The sequence below is a fragment of the Equus asinus genome, chromosome 2 (genome assembly GCF_041296235.1).
Source record: "Equus asinus isolate D_3611 breed Donkey chromosome 2, EquAss-T2T_v2, whole genome shotgun sequence".
Taxonomy (NCBI): domain Eukaryota; kingdom Metazoa; phylum Chordata; class Mammalia; order Perissodactyla; family Equidae; genus Equus; species Equus asinus.
In genome coordinates, this window is record NC_091791.1 from 122327597 (window position 1) to 122346559 (window position 18963).

An 18963-nucleotide genomic window follows, 5' to 3' on the forward strand; every position below is an offset into this window, starting at 1 on the left:
TGAGAAAACATTAAAAAAATTTTCAGTGTTATGGGAGAACCAGAAAAGCTATCTAATGTCCCTCTTCCATCAATTTGGTGTATGATCTCAAATAACTTCTTTGGACCGCAGTTATCGCATCCATAAAACGGGTAAGCCTTGCCAGAGGTCAGGGAACTGGTCCACCTGACCCCCTTGTCCCTAAATTTTATAGATCTTTGTATCAAAATAAGCAAGAAAAAGGAGGCAGCTACAGAGAAGGCATATTAAGAATTGAAGTATGATCCAGTCTGAAGTATTGGTGCTCCCTTTATAGAGTGCCTGGTGCTTACATTTCCAGGCAGTGTGCTCTGGACAAGGACAATTGTGGGTTTGTGTCCACACCAGAAATACCTATGAAAGCACTTCAGAAAGACTAATGCTGGAGATGAATGGAAGCTATTAGAACTGAAAGGGAAGGTGTGTGCCCAGGACCTGGGAGAAGGGGGACAAAAAAGCCTATGACTTGTGGACCCACTCTGTGCAGGCTGAGCACCAAGTGCTGCACGTGTCCCACCTCATTCTACCCAGCAATGGAGTAATGTGCCATCACTAAAAATGACATACATGGCTGAACTTAGAGAGATAGTGTATTTTTTATTCATTTGCATTCAAAAATACAGCAAAAAAAATACTATAGAAATTAAAAGATGAAAAGTGCATGATTGTCAAAGAAGCTATTTTTCTCTCTGAGGGAAGGGGTGCCTATGCTCTGAATCCTGGAATCAGTTGAACATAATCCTAAACAGTCCTAAATTAGTGCCAAGTTTGGCAGTCAGTGCACGTGCTGTGTCATGCAGGGACCGTGATTCTCCCAGTTGCCACGTACTTGATTTCAGCTTTGACTAACAGAAAACGAGCTTGGTTGGAGGCAGAGAGACTAGTTGGGAGGCTACTGCACTGGAAAAAAGTACAAGTGCTGTTAGATCCTGGTGCCATAGCAACACCACTGCAAAGCTATTTTGCTGTTAACCCCTGAGAGAAAAGACAGGACAAAAATTAGCATAAAGTTATAGTGCAATTTGGACTGTGAGTATTTAAGCTCTTTCCCCCCACACTCGTATGAGTGTACTTAGCATGTTTCCAGCTAGCTGTAACTACACTCCCACTCCTCTAGTCTAAAAACTATGTCTGAACTAGAGACAGTGCAGGATTTGGGGATGATCCCTAGAACAGCACTTTCAAACCATAGTGTAAGAATCCCCTTGGGACTGTGTTAAAAAGCAGAGTCCCCTCAAAAGCAGGTCTGGAGTGAGGTCCAAGATGCTGCATTTCTAACAAGATCCCAGGTGATACTGATGCCACCGGTCCATGGACCAAACTTGAGTAGCAAAATGTTGACATAGACTGTTAAACCTTGATGAAAGAGAGAACTAGGATGTGCATGTCTTGTTCTCTGCTGTCTCCTCCCGGCCTAGCATGGTACCTGACACAGAGGTGGAGAAGAGCGGGGGAGGAGGGGCAACACATCCTATATGATTGAATGAACAAGTGGATGAATAGCTGAATATTGGATTCATTCACATGTTTATACTGGTCATCTTAACTGAAAAGTAATATATGCCCATGGTAAAAATTAAAACACTACAGGGGCTGGCCCCGTGGCTGAGTGGTTAAGTTCATGTGCTCCGCTGCAGGCGGCCCAGTGTTTTGTTGGTTCGAATCCTGGGCGCGGACATGGCACTGCTCGTCAAACCACGCTGAGGCAGCGTCCCACGTGCCACAACTAGAAGGACCCACAACTGAGAATATGCAACTATGTACCAGGGGGCTTTGGGGAGAAAAAGGAAAAAATAAAATCTTAAAAAAAAAAATTAAAACACTACAAAAGAGCAAGGCTTCTTCTCATTTGAGTTTTTGGTCATCTGTTAATAAGTTTTTACTTATATTATGTTATCCTTCCAGAAAATATTGTTAATATATATCTTTTTTTCTTGGCACAAATAGGAGCATACTTTGGGCATTGCTCAAGGTCTTGTGGTTTTTTCCTTTTAATATATATATATGAGATTGTTCCACATCTGCACATACAGATCTATATCATGCCTTTAAACAGCTGTATAGTATTCTATATCAAATATATACAATCATTCCCCCTTTGCTGCACATTTCTGACTTTACAACTCTTTTGCTATTTCAAACCATGCTACAACAAACACCCTTATATATATATATGTTTGTGCATGTGAAAGTTACCTGTTGGATAAATTCCTAGATACGAAATAGCTGAGTCAAAGTGTGTGTATATTTTTATGATGCTAGATAGTGTAATTGCCCACTAAAAAAGTTGCACCAGTTTTACACTCCTGTTGATATTTTATAAGAATGTCTATTTCCCTACACTTTTAAATACTACCCTTTTAACCTTACCAATCTGACAAATGAGAAAGAGTCCTTGTTTTCATTAAAAATGAATGAGATTGTGCATCTTTTCACGTTTCTATGCCATTATATTAACTAGTAAAGTATTATTTTCTTTAGGAAACATCAATTTTTGTATATTGATTTGGGAACCAGCAGCCTCACTGAATTCTCTTACTGTTTCTAGTAACTTTTTCAGCTGATTCCCTGGATTTTCCAGTTATGTAATCATAGCTTTTGGAAATAATAATAATTTCGTCTCTTCCTCTACAATTTTTATGCCCCTATTTCTTTTCTTGTTGGTTAGTACTCCAGAAAAACTATCAGTAACAATGGTGAGAGTGGGTGTCCCTATCTTGTTCCTGACTTTAATCTTGTTCGTAGGTTTCCATCACTAAGAATAATGCTGACTTTGGCTTGAGATATTTTTTTTTTGTTTTGTTAAGGAAATATCCATATTCTTAGTTTCCTCAAATCCTATTTTGTTAAAACTTTTTAAAATCAAGAATGGTAATAAACTATAAGAAAACATTACCTAATATTGAACCATCTTCAACTTGTGGTATGAGCCCCACTTGATTATAGTGCTTTCTTTTAATGTGCTATTAAAGGAAATGTCTTTCTTCTAATAGTTTCCATTTGCTATTATTTTATTAGGATTTTGTACTGATCTTCATAAGTGAAGTTCATCTCTATTATTCTTTTTTATATTTTGTCAGATTTGAAATCCTTATCATTCTGATGTAAAGCAAAATGTGTCATGCTTCTTCTGTAGTCCTCTAAGAAATTTTAAGAATTTTGGGGATTCTCTTTTCCTTCAAGTTCTGTAGAACTCAAACTTTGTTTGAAAAAGACTTGGAAAGTCATAAATGCCCAGCAACGGGGAATGATTAAATACCTTTGGAATAGAGTGGAATGAAGCTGTTTAACTGTGTGAGCTGGGCAGAGTAGGAAGGAGGGGGCAGCTCTTTTGGAGGTTTCTCACTTCATTCCAAGACATTCCATCACGCTGGTTTAGGTTTTCTATCTATAATATAACCAATTTTGGAAATTTACATTTTCCTAGAAAGTAATCCAGTTTTTTAATATTTGCATAAAGATAAGTAAAGCATTTTCTTAAAACATTTAATTTCCTCTGTATCAATGATTATTTTTCCATTCTCACTTCCAATTTTGCATATTTGTGCTTTTCCCCTTCCTGTCTTGTGTAGGTTAGCTAGTGATTTACCTATTTAATTATGTGTATATTTTTATTTCAGTTTACCTAGCTCTTGGGTTTCTGTTCTAGGGTCCTATTTTCTGAGCCAGTCATTTCTCTTTTCATTTTTATAAATCCTTCCTTTATTTTCCTTATGTTTGCTTTTTATCATTTTTCCAATTTCCTAGGTTGTAATAATTAATTAATTTTCACCCCTTCATGTTTAGTAATGTAAGGCTCTGAAAGCTTTAGCTGTACCCTCCAGATCTATGCTGTCCAATACACTACCTACCAGCTATTTAAATTTAAATTTTAGTTAATTAAAATGAGATGAAACTAAAAATTCAGTTCCCTAGTGCATTAGGCACATTTTAGTGATTCAGTAGCCATACGTGTCTAGTGGCTATAGTATTGGACATCCCAGATGTAGGCTACTTCTTTCTATTAGACAGCATTGCCATCGAATATAACATATAGTTGTACTGGTTCAAACTCCTCCCCTTACAAGTGACAAAACCCAACTCAAACTCATTTAAAGTCCTAAAGGGAGAACACAGGCTCAGTCCCTGCGAAGCCCTGCAGCACAGCAGCTTCAGCTCTGCTGGATTTAGGGCTTCATTTCTCGCCACCTTCTGGTTCTCTTTGTGTTGGCTTCCTCAGATCACATCATCAAGATTCTTTTGCCCTCTCCCTCTCCCACTTCTCCTTCTTTCTATTTGGCTTTTCTCTGCTCAGCCTAGCAATGTAGCATAGCAGTTGAAACCCCAGCCTACAAAGTCAGACTTCCTAAATATGAATCCTCGTTCTATCATGAGTGTAAGTGATTTATCCTCTCTATGTCTCAATTTCCTAATTTGGAAAATGGAGATATAATAAAACATGTCTCATAGAGTTGCTGCATAGAGTAAATAAGATAAAAAATTTACAGCAGTTAGAACAGTGCCTGGTACATCATGAGTGCTCAAGAAATACCAGCGGTTCTGTTAGTAAGGCATGTTCTCTCCCTGGGGCAGGCTAATTTGGCCGCTGGCAGCTGCAGGCTTCCATTGTCCAAGCCTAGTAGAAAAGAGACAGTCTTCTCCATTAGCTGAAAAATCTCAGCTAGGACTCTGAGAGCCCAAATTGGGTCAAATGCTCATCTTTAAAACAATCACTGTGGTCCAGAGCATGGTAACTCTTGACTATACAGGTCTGGGTCCTGTGGCCCAATTTTGTGGCCAAAACAATATCGGTCCCATTGATACCCAACCTGAAGTGAGTTCTCTCACCCGTTGCGCAGCAAGCCAATCTCTGACACCGGGTGTGGTGGAAGGAAGTAGGAATTTTATTTTTGCACAGCGGTGAGCAGGGAGAGAGGGCAGCTAATGCTGAAATTCCAAACTACCTGAAAAGCTGAAAGGAAGGGTTTTTATTTGGGGTTTTAGGTAGGGGAGGGGGAGCACATGGCCTTGCTGATTGGAGCTTTCCCACAAGCCTGTCTTTGGCCTTGAGACTACTTGCAGAGAGGAGGGAACCCGTGACCTTGCTGGTCAGCAGCTTTCCCACCAGCCTGTATCTCTTTGTGGCGAGGAGATAATCCAGGTGCTTGTCCTTGATGGTGTCTGTCTCCATGGAGGATAGTGGATTCTGGAGCCAGGAAGCCAGAGAGTAAGCAGGGAATGAGTGTTTTGGTTTTAACCTCATATATGCTGGGTTTAATGTGGGGAAACTGATATCAGGGTCGATATCACCATGATTAACAACCCCATCAAAACAACAGAGTACAGGGGCTGGCCCAGTGGTGTAGCGGTTAAGGTCCCACACTCCGCTTTGGCTGCCTGGGGTTTGCCAGTTCAGATCCTTGGTGCAGACATGGCACCACTTAACAAGCCGTGCTGTGGCAGGCAGCCCACATATTAAATAGAGGAAGATGGGCACAGATGTTAGCTCAGGGCCCATCTTCCTCAGCAAAAAGAGGAGGATTGGTAGCAGATGTTAGCTCAGGGCTAGTCTTCCTCAGGGGAAAAAAAAAGACTAGAGTACAAGGTAGAGATAGTTTTCCAAAGAAAAAAGTGGACTACTTTTATCAGAGGAAGGACATGGAAAACTGTGCTGAATAGTCAGAAACTAAAGCAGACAGAGTCTACTACATTCCACCCCTTGAATACCCAACATGTGAACACATACACACTCACTTCTTCCCATGAGTATAATTTTTTTAAATGCCCACCTAATACAATGCAACTATCCTACATACATCAAATATATATATAAACACTTTCTCTCAATCACGTCTGGATGTGGCTGCTAATGGTCATGCAACCTATGACTAAATAACACATTTAACCACCTGCAAACACACTCAGTATACAACGATAGAGGGATAATGGTATAAACACACACACACACACACACACATACACACATAGCCCTACCAAGAAAATGGGAAAGGGGAAAACAACAAGCAGAGTCTCCGATGAACAGTGTAAACCACATCCTGCTTCACAAAGATTACAAGGGCTCCATTTTCTGGCCATGGGGTGAATTTCTTGGTCTGTCACTATGGACGCCCCAAATTTTGCATGCTAAGAAAATCTCCCTTGACCATTGTTCTCCATGACCATGTATTGGAGGGGCTTGGGGACTCCCTTCTGAAAAATATACTGCCCTAGAAGCCTGTTTCCTGTTTGTGTAACTAAGGAGCCCTGGTGCTTTCCTTTGGTTTGAGCAATCACAGATCCACTTTGGCCACAGTTTTGGGTATCAGATCACACAGACTCCTTCAAAATTCTGATCTTCTGCTAGGAAAAGTTGTTTTCTGGTGTCTCCTTTGAGCTGGAATTCCCAGAATAGAAATCCTGCCAAGTTATGCTCTTTGAGCTGAACCCCTCTGTTGTCATTTCTGTCACTTAAAAATAATCCTTCTAGAAAATTTGAACTGAACTGACTTTTCGGTAAATAAACTTTTGGTGCATTTTCACATTGAATCTGAATTTCTCCTGAAACTTTTAAAGAACAACTTGACTTAAGTACACTTGCAAATAACACAATGAAAACATTTTTTAAGATATCCAAACCTTAGTTCCTTCATAATCACATGCAAGCAGAAAAATCCACCCACTTTCCAGAAGTTTAATGAAGAATAAACATCTACTTTTTGTGCAATGTAAGATGACTGAGAAGCACAATCATAATTATATTGTCAGCCATGTCTGCCTTCAGAGTCAAACTTAGCTAGCACTCTGTTTGAAAACCAAATAAGGGGCCAGCCTGGTGGCGCAGCAGTAAAGTGCTCACATTCCGCTTTGGCAGCCTGGGGTTTGCTGGTTTGAATCCTGGGTGTGGACACGGCATCACTTGGCAAGCCAACGTGTGGTAGGCGTCCCACATATAAAGTAGAGCAAGATGGGCATGGATGTTAGCTCAGGGCCAGTCTTCCTCAGGAAGAAAAGAGGAGGATTGGCAGATGTTAGTTCAAGGCTAATCTTCCTCAAAAAAAAAAAAAATAGAAAACCAAGTAAAATGTCAATGTATCAAACTTTGGGGTGCTGTCTCTAAAACCAGAGTTGAAATTTCATTCATGTCTATAAGACATCAATTTCTCCACCCACCCTTAATAATATGTGGGTGTCTATATAGAACAAATAAATAAATTCATGAGTACATAAATGAACCACACTTCTGTTAAATGGCTATATTTCATTTGACAGTGCAGTCTGACAATTATCGGATTCTTTTGATTAGCACAGACCACTATGTCTATCAAGGTTCTTGGCTACAAGCCACAGATACTGTGTCTAGCTGATTAAGCAGCAAAGGAGTTTATTAAAGGATGGTGCATTGCTCTCTGAATGGTTGAGAAAGCTGAGACTTGAGTCTAAGATTCCTAGATCAATGAAGCAAAACCACACCAAAGAACTGTCCTGTTGATGAACCCTGCTTCAGTGCTGCCACCTCCACTATCCCACTGGTGCCACTCCACCTTGCAGTCACTCCACCTATAAAAGTCATATGTCTTGGAGCAAAATGGCAGGGTGAGCTGACCCGGGACTTTCTCCCCTCCAAAATACAACCAAAGAAACGGAAAAACTGAATTTCAACCAATGACCCCTAATGTTGAGACCATCAGAGACCTACAGAGCCAGAAGACAGAGAATGGAGAGGCTGTAGCCAGGGTCGGAGGAGCTGGAACGGGGTAAGAGAGAACTTCACTCCTTCCCCTAGAGACTGGGATCGGGGCGGCGGGTGAGGGAAGGAGCGGGGCAGGGGCCACACAACTGGGAGATCATCCAGGACTCCTGCCACTGGTGCAGTGGAAACCCACTGTTGGGGGAAAGCTTCCATGTGGGGGGACCCCATCAAGTCAGGGCCCCAGGAGACCAGAGAATGAGAGCTGATCCAAATCCAGATCGGTGCGTGAGAGAAACTGCCCCTCCCCCACAACCCACACTGGGCGCCGCCATCTTGGCTGAACACAGAGGGCTCAGAATGTGTGGCTCTCGACTCCCATCTAGTGGCGACAGGCTGTAACTGCAACCAAATACTACCATCATGCGCAAAAACTGCTCCTCTACCATTCAGCAATTCATAAAAGCTCAAGATCAGAATGAACACAATAAAAACACAGAATTAAGTCCTGAGGACTTAGAAATAGGTAAACTAAGTGAAAATGAGTTCAGAGTAGCTATCATCAGAAAACTCAATGAGAGAGAGGGAAAGATAGAGAAACAAGTCAATGGGTTCTGGAGTTACTTCACAAAAGAGATTGAAACTATAAAGAAGAATCAAACAGAAATACTAGAGATGAAAAATACAATGGACCAGATAAAACAGAATACGGATTCCCTGAATGCCCAGGTATACACGATAGAGGAGCAAATTAGCATAATCGAAGATAGACAGGCTGAATGGCTCCAAACAGAGGAAGAAAGAGAACTAAGGATTAAAAAGAATGAGGAAAATATCAGCGAAATAGTGGATTCAATGAGGAGAAGGAATTTAGGAATAATCAGAATTCCTGAGAACATGGAAAAGGAAAATGGAGCAGAAAGTGTGCTTAATGAAATTATAGAAGAGAACTTCCCAAATCTAGGGATTGAGGGAGAAATGTGTGCAGAGGAAGCTTTCAGATCTCCTAGATTTTTCAATGTAAAAAGGCCTACTGCAAGGCATATAGTAGTAGAAATGGCAAAAATGAAAGACAAAGAAAGAATACTCAGGACAGCAAGACAGAAGAAAATAACGTACAAAGGAACTCCTATCAGACTTTCAGCAGATTTCTCTACAGAAACCTTACAAGCTAGGAGAGAATGGAGTGACATATTCAAAACTTTAAAAGATAAAAATCTTCAGCCAAAAATACTCTATCCAGCAAAAACATCCTTCAGATATGAAGGAGAAATTAAATCTTTTCCAGACAAACAAAAGTTAAGGGAATTTTTAACCAAAAGTCCTCCACTACAAGAAATCTTCAAGAAGGTTCTCATACCCAAAAAAAGGAAAAAAGGGAGAAAAGGGTCACAAACCACAGAGTAGGGAGACAGATAGATAGAACCAAAATAGGATAGCAAATATTCAACTATAGCATTAGGATAAAGGTGAGGAAACCACCAAAGCAAAGACCATCTTATCACTCTAACTAGAAACTCATAACACAAGTTGGAATAAGAAATGAAAATAATAATTTAGGAGGGGAAGAGCAAAGGGACTAAATCAGTCTAGGCCAAGTAAGTAAGAGACCACCAGAGAATAGACTATATTATACACGAGATTCTAAATACAAACTTCAGGGTAGCCACTAAACTAAAAAACAGAACAGAGCCACAAAACGTAAATAAGGAAAAATCTAAGAAACCCAGCATAAGAAATTGCAGTAGTCAATGGGTAGGCTAAAACACACAGGACGAGAAACAAAGGTAACGCAGGAAAATCAGATAATGAGTGACAGATTGACAGCATTAAGTCCACATGCATCAATAATCACTCTCAATGTAAACGGATTGAACTCTCCAATAAAAAGACACAGAGTGGCAAAATGGATTAAAGAACAAGATCCAACAATTTGTTGCCTCCAGGAAACACATCTCAGCCCCAAGGACAAACACAGGCTCAGAGTGAAGGGGTGGAAGACAATACTCCAAGCTAATAGCAAGCAAAGGAAAGCAGGTGTTGCAATACTTATATCAGACAAAACGGATTTCAAAATAAGGCAGGTAAAGAGAGACACAGAGGGACAATATATAATGATCAAAGAGACACTTCATCAAGAAGAAATAATGCTTATGAATATCTATGCACCCAACATAGGAGCACCAAAGTTCATAAAGCAGCTATTAACAGACCAAAAGGAAGATGTTAAAAACAACACAATAATAGTAGGGGACCTCAACACCCCACTCACATCAATGGACAGATCATCCAGACAGAAAATCAACAAGGAAATAGTGGAGCTAAATGAAAAACTAAAACAATTGGACTTAATAGACATATATAGATCACTTCATCCTAAAACAGCAGAATACACATTCTTCCCAAGTGCACATGGAACATTCTCAAGGATAGACCATATGTTGGGAAACAAGGCAAGCTTCTACAAATTTTTTAAAAAATTGAAATAATAGCAAGCATCTTCTCCGATCATAATGCTATAAGGCTAGAAATTAATTACAAGAAAAAAGCTGAGAAAGGCACAAGGATGTGGAGACTAAACAATACACTACTGAACAAGCAATGGATCATTGAAGAAATTAAAGAAGAAATCAAAAAAATACCTGGAGTCAAATGAAAATGATAACATGCCATACCAACTCATATGGGATACAGCAAAAGCTGTATTAAGAGGAAAATTCATCGCAATACAGGCACATCTTAACAAACAAGAAAAATCCCAAATAAGCAATCTTAAACTACACCTAACTGAATTAGAGAAAGAAGAACAAACAAAGCCCAAAGTCAGCAGAAGGAGAGAAATAATAAAAATCAGAGCAGAAATAAATGCTGTTGAAACGAAAAAGGTGGTAGAAAGGATCAATGAAACAAAGAGCTGGTTCTTTGAGAAGATAAATAAAATTGACAAACCCCTAGCCAGACTTACAAAGAAAAAAAGGGAGAAAGCTCAAATAAACAAAATCAGAAATGAAAGAGGAGAAATAACAACAGACTCTGCAGAAATACAACGGATTATAAGAGAATACTACGAAAAAATTATATGCAACAAAATGGATAACCTAGAGGAAATGGATAAATTCTTGGACTCCTACAATCTCCCAAAGCTCACTCAAGAGGAAGCAGACAATTTTAACAGACCAATCACAAGGAAACAGATTGAAACAGCAATCAAAAACATCCCAAAGAATAAAACCTCAGGACCAGATGGCTTTCCTGGGGAATTCTACCAAACTTTCAGAGAGGAGTGAATACCTATCCTTTTCAAGCTATTCCAAAAAATTAGGGAGGATGGAACACTTCCTAACACATTCTATGAGGCCAACATCACGCTGATACCAAAGCCTGACAAGAACACCACAAAAAAAGAGAACTACAGGACAATATCGCTGATGAACATAGATGCAAAAATTCTAAACAAAATTTTGGCAACCAGAATTCAGCAATTCATTAAAAGGATCATACATCATGACCAAGTGGGAATCATACCAGGGACACAGGGATGGTTCAACATCCACAAATCAATCAACGTGATACACCACATCAACAAACTGAGGAATAAAAACCACATGATCATCTCAATAGATGCAGAGAAAGCAACTGACAAGATCCAACAGCCATTTATGATAAAAACTCTGAACAAAATGGGCATAGAAGGGAACTACCTCAACATAATAAAGGCCATATATGACAAACCCACAGCCAACATCATACTCAATGGGCAAAAACTGGATGCCATCCCCCTGAAAACAGGAACAAGACGAGGATGCCCTCTATCACCACTCTTATTTAGCATAGTACTGGAGGTCCTTGCCAGAGCAATCAGGCAAGAAAAAGGAATAAAAGGAATCCAAATAGGGAGGGAAGAAGTGAAACTCTCGCTGTTTGCAGACGACATGATCTTATATATAGAAAACCCCAAAGAATCCATTGGAAAACTCTTAGAAGTAATCAACAACTACAGCAAAGTTGCAGGGTATAAAATCAATTTGCAAAATCAGTAGCATTTCTATATTCTAATAACGAGCTAACAGAAAAAGAACTCAAGAACAGAATACCATTCACAATCTCAACAAAAAGAATAAAATACCTCGGGGTAAATTTAAGAAAGTGAAGGACCTATACAATGAAAATTACAAGGCCTTTCTAAGAGAATTGGATGATGACATAAGGAGATGGAAAGACATGCCATGTACATGGATTGGAAGAAGAAACATAGTTAAAATGTCCATTCTACCTAAAGCAATCTACAGATTCAATGCTATCCCAATCAGAATCCCAATGACATTCTTTACAGAATTAGAACAAAGAATCCTAAAATTCATATGGGGCAACAAAAGACCCCAAATTGCTAAAGCAATCCTCAGAAAAAAGAACAACACGGGAGGCATCACAATCCCTGATTTCAAAACATACTACAAAGCTACAGTAATCAAAACAGCATGGTACCAGTACAAAAACAGATGCACAGATCAGTGGAACAGAATTGAAAGCCCAGGAATAAAACCACACATCTATGGACAGCTTATCTTCGACAAAGGAGCTGAGGGCATACAATGGAGAAAAGAAAGTCTTTTCAACAAATGGTGCTGGGAAAACTGGAAAGCCATATGTAAAAGAAAGAAAATTGACCATTCTTTCTCACCATTCACCAAAATAAACTCAAAACGGATCAAAGACCTAAAGATGAGACCTGAAACCATAAGGCTTCTAGAAGAAAACGTAGGCAGTACACTCTTTGACATCAGTATTAAAAGGATCTTTTCGGACACCATATCTTCTCAGAGAAGGGAAGCAATAGAAAGAATAAACAAATGGGACTTCATCAGACTAAAGAGCTTCTTCAAGGCAAAGGAAAACAGGATTTAAACAAAAAAGCAACCCACTAACTTGGAAAAAATATTTGCAAGTCATATATCTGACAAAGGCTTAATATCCATAATATATAAAGAACTCACACAACTCAACAACAAAAAATCAAACAACCCAATCAAAAAATGGGCTGGAGACATGAACAGACATTTCTCCAAAGAAGATATATGGATGGCCAATAGGCACATGAAAAGATGTTCATCATCGCTGACCATCAGGGAAATGCAAATCAAAACTACACTAAGATATCACCTTACACCCATTAGAATGACAAAAATATCTAAAACTAACAGTAACAAATGTTGGAGAGGTTGTAGAGAAAAAGGAACCCTCATCCACTGCTGGTGGGAATGCAAACTGGTGCAGCCACTATGGAAAACAGTATGAAGATTCCTCAAAAAATTAAAAATAGAACTACCATATGACCCAGCTATTCCACTACTGGGTATCTATCTAAAGAGCTTGAAGTCAGCCATTCCAAAAGTCCTATGCACCCCAATGTTTATTGCAGCATTATTTACAATAGCCAAGACATGGAAGCAACCTAAGTGCCCATCAACAGATGAATGGATAAAGAAGATGTGGTATATATATACAATGGAATACCACTCAGCCGTAAAACAGAACAAAATCATTCCATTTACAATAACATGGATGGACCTTGAGGGAATTATGTTAAGTGAAATAAGCCAGTTAGAGAAGGATAATCTCTGTATGACTCCACTCATATGAGGAATTTTAAAATGTAGACAAAGAGAACAGATTAGTGGCTACCAGGGGAAAGGTGGGGTGGGGGGTGGGCACAAAGGGTGAAGTGGTGCACCTACAACACGACTGACAAACATTAGTGTACAACTGAAATTTCACAAGATTGTAACCTATCATTAACTCAATTAAAAAAAAAAGTCATATGTCTTGGCAGCACCTGAATCAGCAAAATATATTCCACCCAGAGCCTTTTCCTCACCTTTATCTCTTTCAAATTAAAGCCTCAAGTAGATGAGTCTGATCAGTAGAGATGAGATCATGTCCTTGTGTCTGGGGCAAGCTGGGGAAATAAGTTTCCAAGCTCCTCCCTTAGGGAAGAAGATGGGACTTCTAAGCCTGGAAATTCTCTAGATGTAGCAATACGGCTCAAAAGGTTCTAAGCATCCATAAAATGTGGTCAACACCCACTACAATCATCAAACTACATTTTTCAGCCAAGAAATCCACATCTGGAAATTTAAATTGGATGACTACCAACATTCCATATCTTTAGGAGTTATGGAGATCAGTTCCCAGAAGCCTACAGACTATCTCATGGATAAATGCCTTCGGGACCAAGAAATCTCTCTCTATCTTTTCCCCCAAAATCTTATTAGGTCGGCTCTAAATAACCATTGTTGAATGAACTTCATGATGAACAAGTTTGGCTTAGGATTCTCTGCTCTCTACCAGATGATAATGAGACAGCTGTTCCAGGCAGAGAATGTGAGACTTTTCTTGGCATTCTGGGCCTTCTGTTTATATCTGGTACACCTGGTTGGTTGTTCTCATTGTGATTGGTCACCTGACTTAGGATCTGTCCTTTTGGTTAGATGGGGTCTTGGAGGTTTCTTTCTCTGTGCCTTTTTTCCCCTTCTGAATAGCAGGAGCTGCAGGTAAATCCAAGTTTCAATTCTGCGCTTGATTTGATGAACTGATTTTTCTTTAGCATTTGGACTGATCTTCTAATGCATTCACACAATGGTGGCAGATGACAGATCAAGACTTTTCTAGGAGCCTCTCCTTGGCAGTCATGGTCACCACTGAAGCTGCTATAAGAGGAAACATTGTCTTCTATACCATTCCACCCCTCACCACCAGCACGCTCCACAGTTCTCCACTGAAAGTATAACAAGTTGTGGCTGATAATAGGGAACATTTGTCAATCCTCCTACAGATTTAGGATTCAACAGGAAAGAACGATGTTATTTGAAAAAGAGTGGGTCTTCATTTGCATACCATGATCTCTGAAGGCTCTTCTGGATCATTCTGATCCAAATTTGATATATAGGTTGAAAGAGAACAGACCGATTCTGATCCTATCTCCCCCGACCTAAATATCACAAACACAAGATAAGGATGAAGTCAGTCAATCTGACCATGTATATTGGTGGCCTGGACCACACAAATCTTTTTTTTTTTTTATGTCCTTAAATTAATTTTCAAACACTCAGTTAATAGAAGCAGCAACTCCTGCCTTTCCTCTTCCCACCTCAAGATTTTTAGCTGATTGGGCATTTACTTCAATATCACAAAATAACAGGCTCCTATTGCTATTTCTTGATTTGACGATTTATTGCATGGTTGAGTTCTTGCCATATTAGACGAGGATATGGCTGTCTAAAACCTCTCCCTTTTCTCTGCCCTTCTCCCACATCCTGAGAGAGTCATCGCACTTGTTAGAGTTCCTCTTTTGTAAATGTGAACAATAAATTAACACTGTATTTCCTGTTCCAGCAAATGCTTTCCCCTTTTCAAGAGGAGAAGCTCAGTAACCCTTGCTTCCCTTCAGCTACGTCCCCTTCCTTCTATATCTCCGTTTCTGTCAGCTGTACTTCTGCCTTTGCACTTTAGCACTGAGAGCATGAGCATTCTGTTCTGTAACAAAAATTAAGCTGTCTTTGCTTTGTCTGTAGGATGCAGTTAAACACTGAAGTCAGTAAGCAGTGTGTGCGTTCTGGTGATTTGGGGACAGCCGTCCACTGCAGGGCCATGCAGTAGAGGATTACTACTCAGTCTTCTCTCACAGCTGTTTGCTTGTCCTGAAGTTTATCATTACACTCTATTTTCCATTATCAATAGTTCTTTTTTTGTCCACTTGCTTCATACTGTCACCTGTTCCCTCAAGCCCCTCTCCCCCCAAGGACCTCTTTCACAGAGCACTCTGCACGACATCCCTCTGGCTTTCTCTTCACTGATTTCCTGGGTTGGTTCCTCAGTTTCCCAAATGCCAGGCCTCCTTCATTTACTCCTTTGCTTTGCAGCAGTACATTCTCAAATAGCTTCCTTAAAAAATAAAAGTTGCCTTTGTAGGAGGTAACATTTCAGAGTCCCTGCATGTCTGAAAATATCCTATTCCTGTCTTCTAACTTCAGTTTGACTGGGTATAGAATTCTAGGTCAGCATTTTGTCCCTCAACCAAAGCAAGTCACCACAATAGACTGGACACGGAAGCAGATAGGGGACTCCAGCTGTCTTCTACTAAGCCGGACATTGAAAAGACTTCCAAAAATGTTATTTTTCATTAAAATGTCATTTGTGCTAACATGTAATAATAATTTTCACTCAAAACTTAGAAGGCATTGCTCTATTGCTGTCCGAAATCCAGTGCTGCAGATAAGAAAGCCACTGCTACTCTACCTCTGTTCTTCTTGAGATGACCTGTGTTATCTCTGGAGTCCTTTAAGCTCTCCTTGGCAGCCTGACACGTCACAGCAGTACATCTGGGTGGTGGTCTTCTTCCCTTGTCCTTGGCACTCAGTGTGCCCTCTTACTCAAAAGATTTGTGCCCTCAGTTCAGGAAAATAATCCTGTGTTGTTGTGGGGTTTTTGTTTTTTTTTTTAATCATTTCCTTCCCTCTGTTTCTCTGTCCTAGGTTTCTGGAACTCCAGTTATCAGACATTGCCCTTCTTTAACTGATTCTTTTGTCTTTTCCTTCTATTTGTCTTCTTACTCAACTTCCTAAAGTATTTCTTCAAATTTGTCTTCCAACTTTTCTTTGAACTTTCTTTTAGCCATGTCATTCTTAATTTCTAAGTGCTTTCTTCTTCCCTAATCATTATTTTTTTCACGGCATCCTGTTCTTGGCTAATGAATATATCTTCTAGAATCTCTGTGGATACTAATTCAAGGTGTGGTTTTTTTAAAGTTCCATTTTGTTCCCCAAAATAATCCATTCTTTCCAGGGTCATGTTTTCTGTTGATTTGTTCTGTCTCTTTCATGCTGGAGGATTTCTTCAAATATTTGATGATCCTTGACTTCCCTTCACATGTGAAAATGAAACAAAAAAGCTGAGAGAGAATTCTGTGCTTGCAGGTGGCCTTGTGAGCTTAGGGTGACAACCAAGGAACCAGTTGGTGATCTACAAGGGTGACTCCTACATACCAGATGGGATGTTCTTGGCTCAGGGCCACTCAATTTCTTTAGAGAGAATCCTCCAGTGTATTTCTTTTTCCCCTGAAGGATGTGTGCGTGCAGTCTGGGGCGCTGGGAAATGGAGGATCAATTCCTATGATTCCTTTATTCATCCACTGGATCTTAGCCCCTCTGTAATGCCCCCACCCTCCCACCCTCCCCCGCCCCCTGAGCTTGGTGTTTGCACGTTCAGCTCTGAAAGGAGATTATACCAGGAGGTGGCACTCTAACAAATGACCATCTCTGCAAGCCGATCATCTCTGCTCCATTAACAACCAAAGTCTCTACTTAAAGTAGCTTCTGTTACAGTATAATGACTTTTATCAAAAGAAAAAATAGATTATATTCTACTCCTTCTCTATATTATGTTCTTCTCTTTATCCTATTTCTCCTCCTTCTCACCCTCCTCCTCATTCCTTCTTCTCACTTCTCCAAGCCAGAAGCTGGCCAAAAGCACCATTTGCATTTGTTTCATTGTTTCTTAAGGCATCAGAGAGAGTTACAAATAGTGGAGGCCAGCCTGGTGGTGCAGCAGTTAAGGCCCTGGGTCCAAGGGGTCAGGTCTTGGGCACAGATCTCTGCACCACTTATCAAGCCACACTGTGGCAGGGATCCCACATAGAAAGTACAGGAAGATGGGCACAGACATTAGCTCAGGGCCCACCTTCCTCAGCAAAAAGAGGAGGATTGGCAGCAGATGTTAGCTCAGGGCTAATCTACTTCAAATAATAATAACAATAATAATAATGAACTCCCTTCTATTTGCGATTGTGGCACTTGCGTCTTCACAGTCCATCAGGTGGCATCATTTAACATTCTAACAGCTTCATCACGATTACCAAAACCAAGGATTTTATTACATTGAATATGCTCCTGCCATATGGTTTTGAAAGACAAGTCATTTCTCAGAAGAAAGACTAGTTTAAGAGATGTGAATGTTAAAATTCCCCCACAGTATTATAGATTTTGAAGTTCTTTTGCTCCAAAGATGAACTTCTGGCAGCTTACTTCTCCTGCTTGGGGATGGATTTGAATGTGATCCTTTATGTTCAGAACATCTCAACCCCCATCTCTCCAGTCTTTGGGCAGGCTTGTAACTTGGGATCTGGGCCCCACTCTGATATCAGCCCAGGGGCTTGTTTCTACTCATAAACCTTTTGCCCTGAGGAGCTCTCTAAGGCCCATGGTTCTGGCTGGAATTGCTTTTTTACATTCAATTTGATCCTTACTCTCACAGTTGAATTTAAATTCTAGCAGAATGGACTAGGATCTCTGCTTCTGGACTCCTTGCAGCCCCTTCTCTGCCTTTTGTCTGAATGCCAATAGCAAGGGGCAACTTGGGTCTCAGTGGTCCCTTGAGTAAAGGCCTTGTTGGCTTGAGTTTCTGCTTTCATCCGGACATCTCAGCCCTCGTGGGAAATCCCTCTTATGTCACAGATTATCAGGTTTCCCAAAGATTGAGAAAAGATGCTTCCACCAGGAGACTTTTGAAAAGTGGGAAATTTGAGAGTCTATTAGATGAGATTTTTTTTCAGAGATTTAAGATCATTCTGTTCAGTGATTATAAAAGTCAGAATGGACCAAAGGCTCGAGGTGAAAAGGCTCCATCTGAAATATCTGAGGGGCTTGGTGGCCAGGCAGGAAGCCAGGCTTACAGATATAAGAGTCTCTTTCAAAGCTTCGAGAAGCTGGTGCTAAATGCCAGCCAAGGAAAGAAGCAAACGCGTGTGCCAGCCTCCCCACTGAGGGCCTACGAAGCGCCGCGTGCTTTTTCATGCTGAGGGTTCAGGAGTCAACAGGCAGACGAGGTTACTGCTCTTATGGATCTCGTATTTTGATGGGGGAAATTAAGAAAAGAAGAAATGAAGGAAGGGAAGAAAAATGTCAGCTGATAATAAAGGCTATGTGATGAATTAAAACAGGGCAACTGAACAGCAATGGCTGGGGCTTCTTCATGTTGCACAGTCAGGGAAGGCCTCTCTGAGAGGGTGAGATCTGAGTAACAAGGAGACAGTTATACCAAGTCCACCTCTTCCAGACACGTGCAGGCAATGCAGGTGATCCTGTGAGGTGTGTGCTGTCACCATCTTCCAGATGAAGAGGACATAGAAAGTTTAAAATAAATTACTCGTGGTCACCCAGCTAGTAGAGAACAAAATCAACCCAGTGCTTCTACCCTGCATGGCTAGCTCTGTATCTTCACTAGAC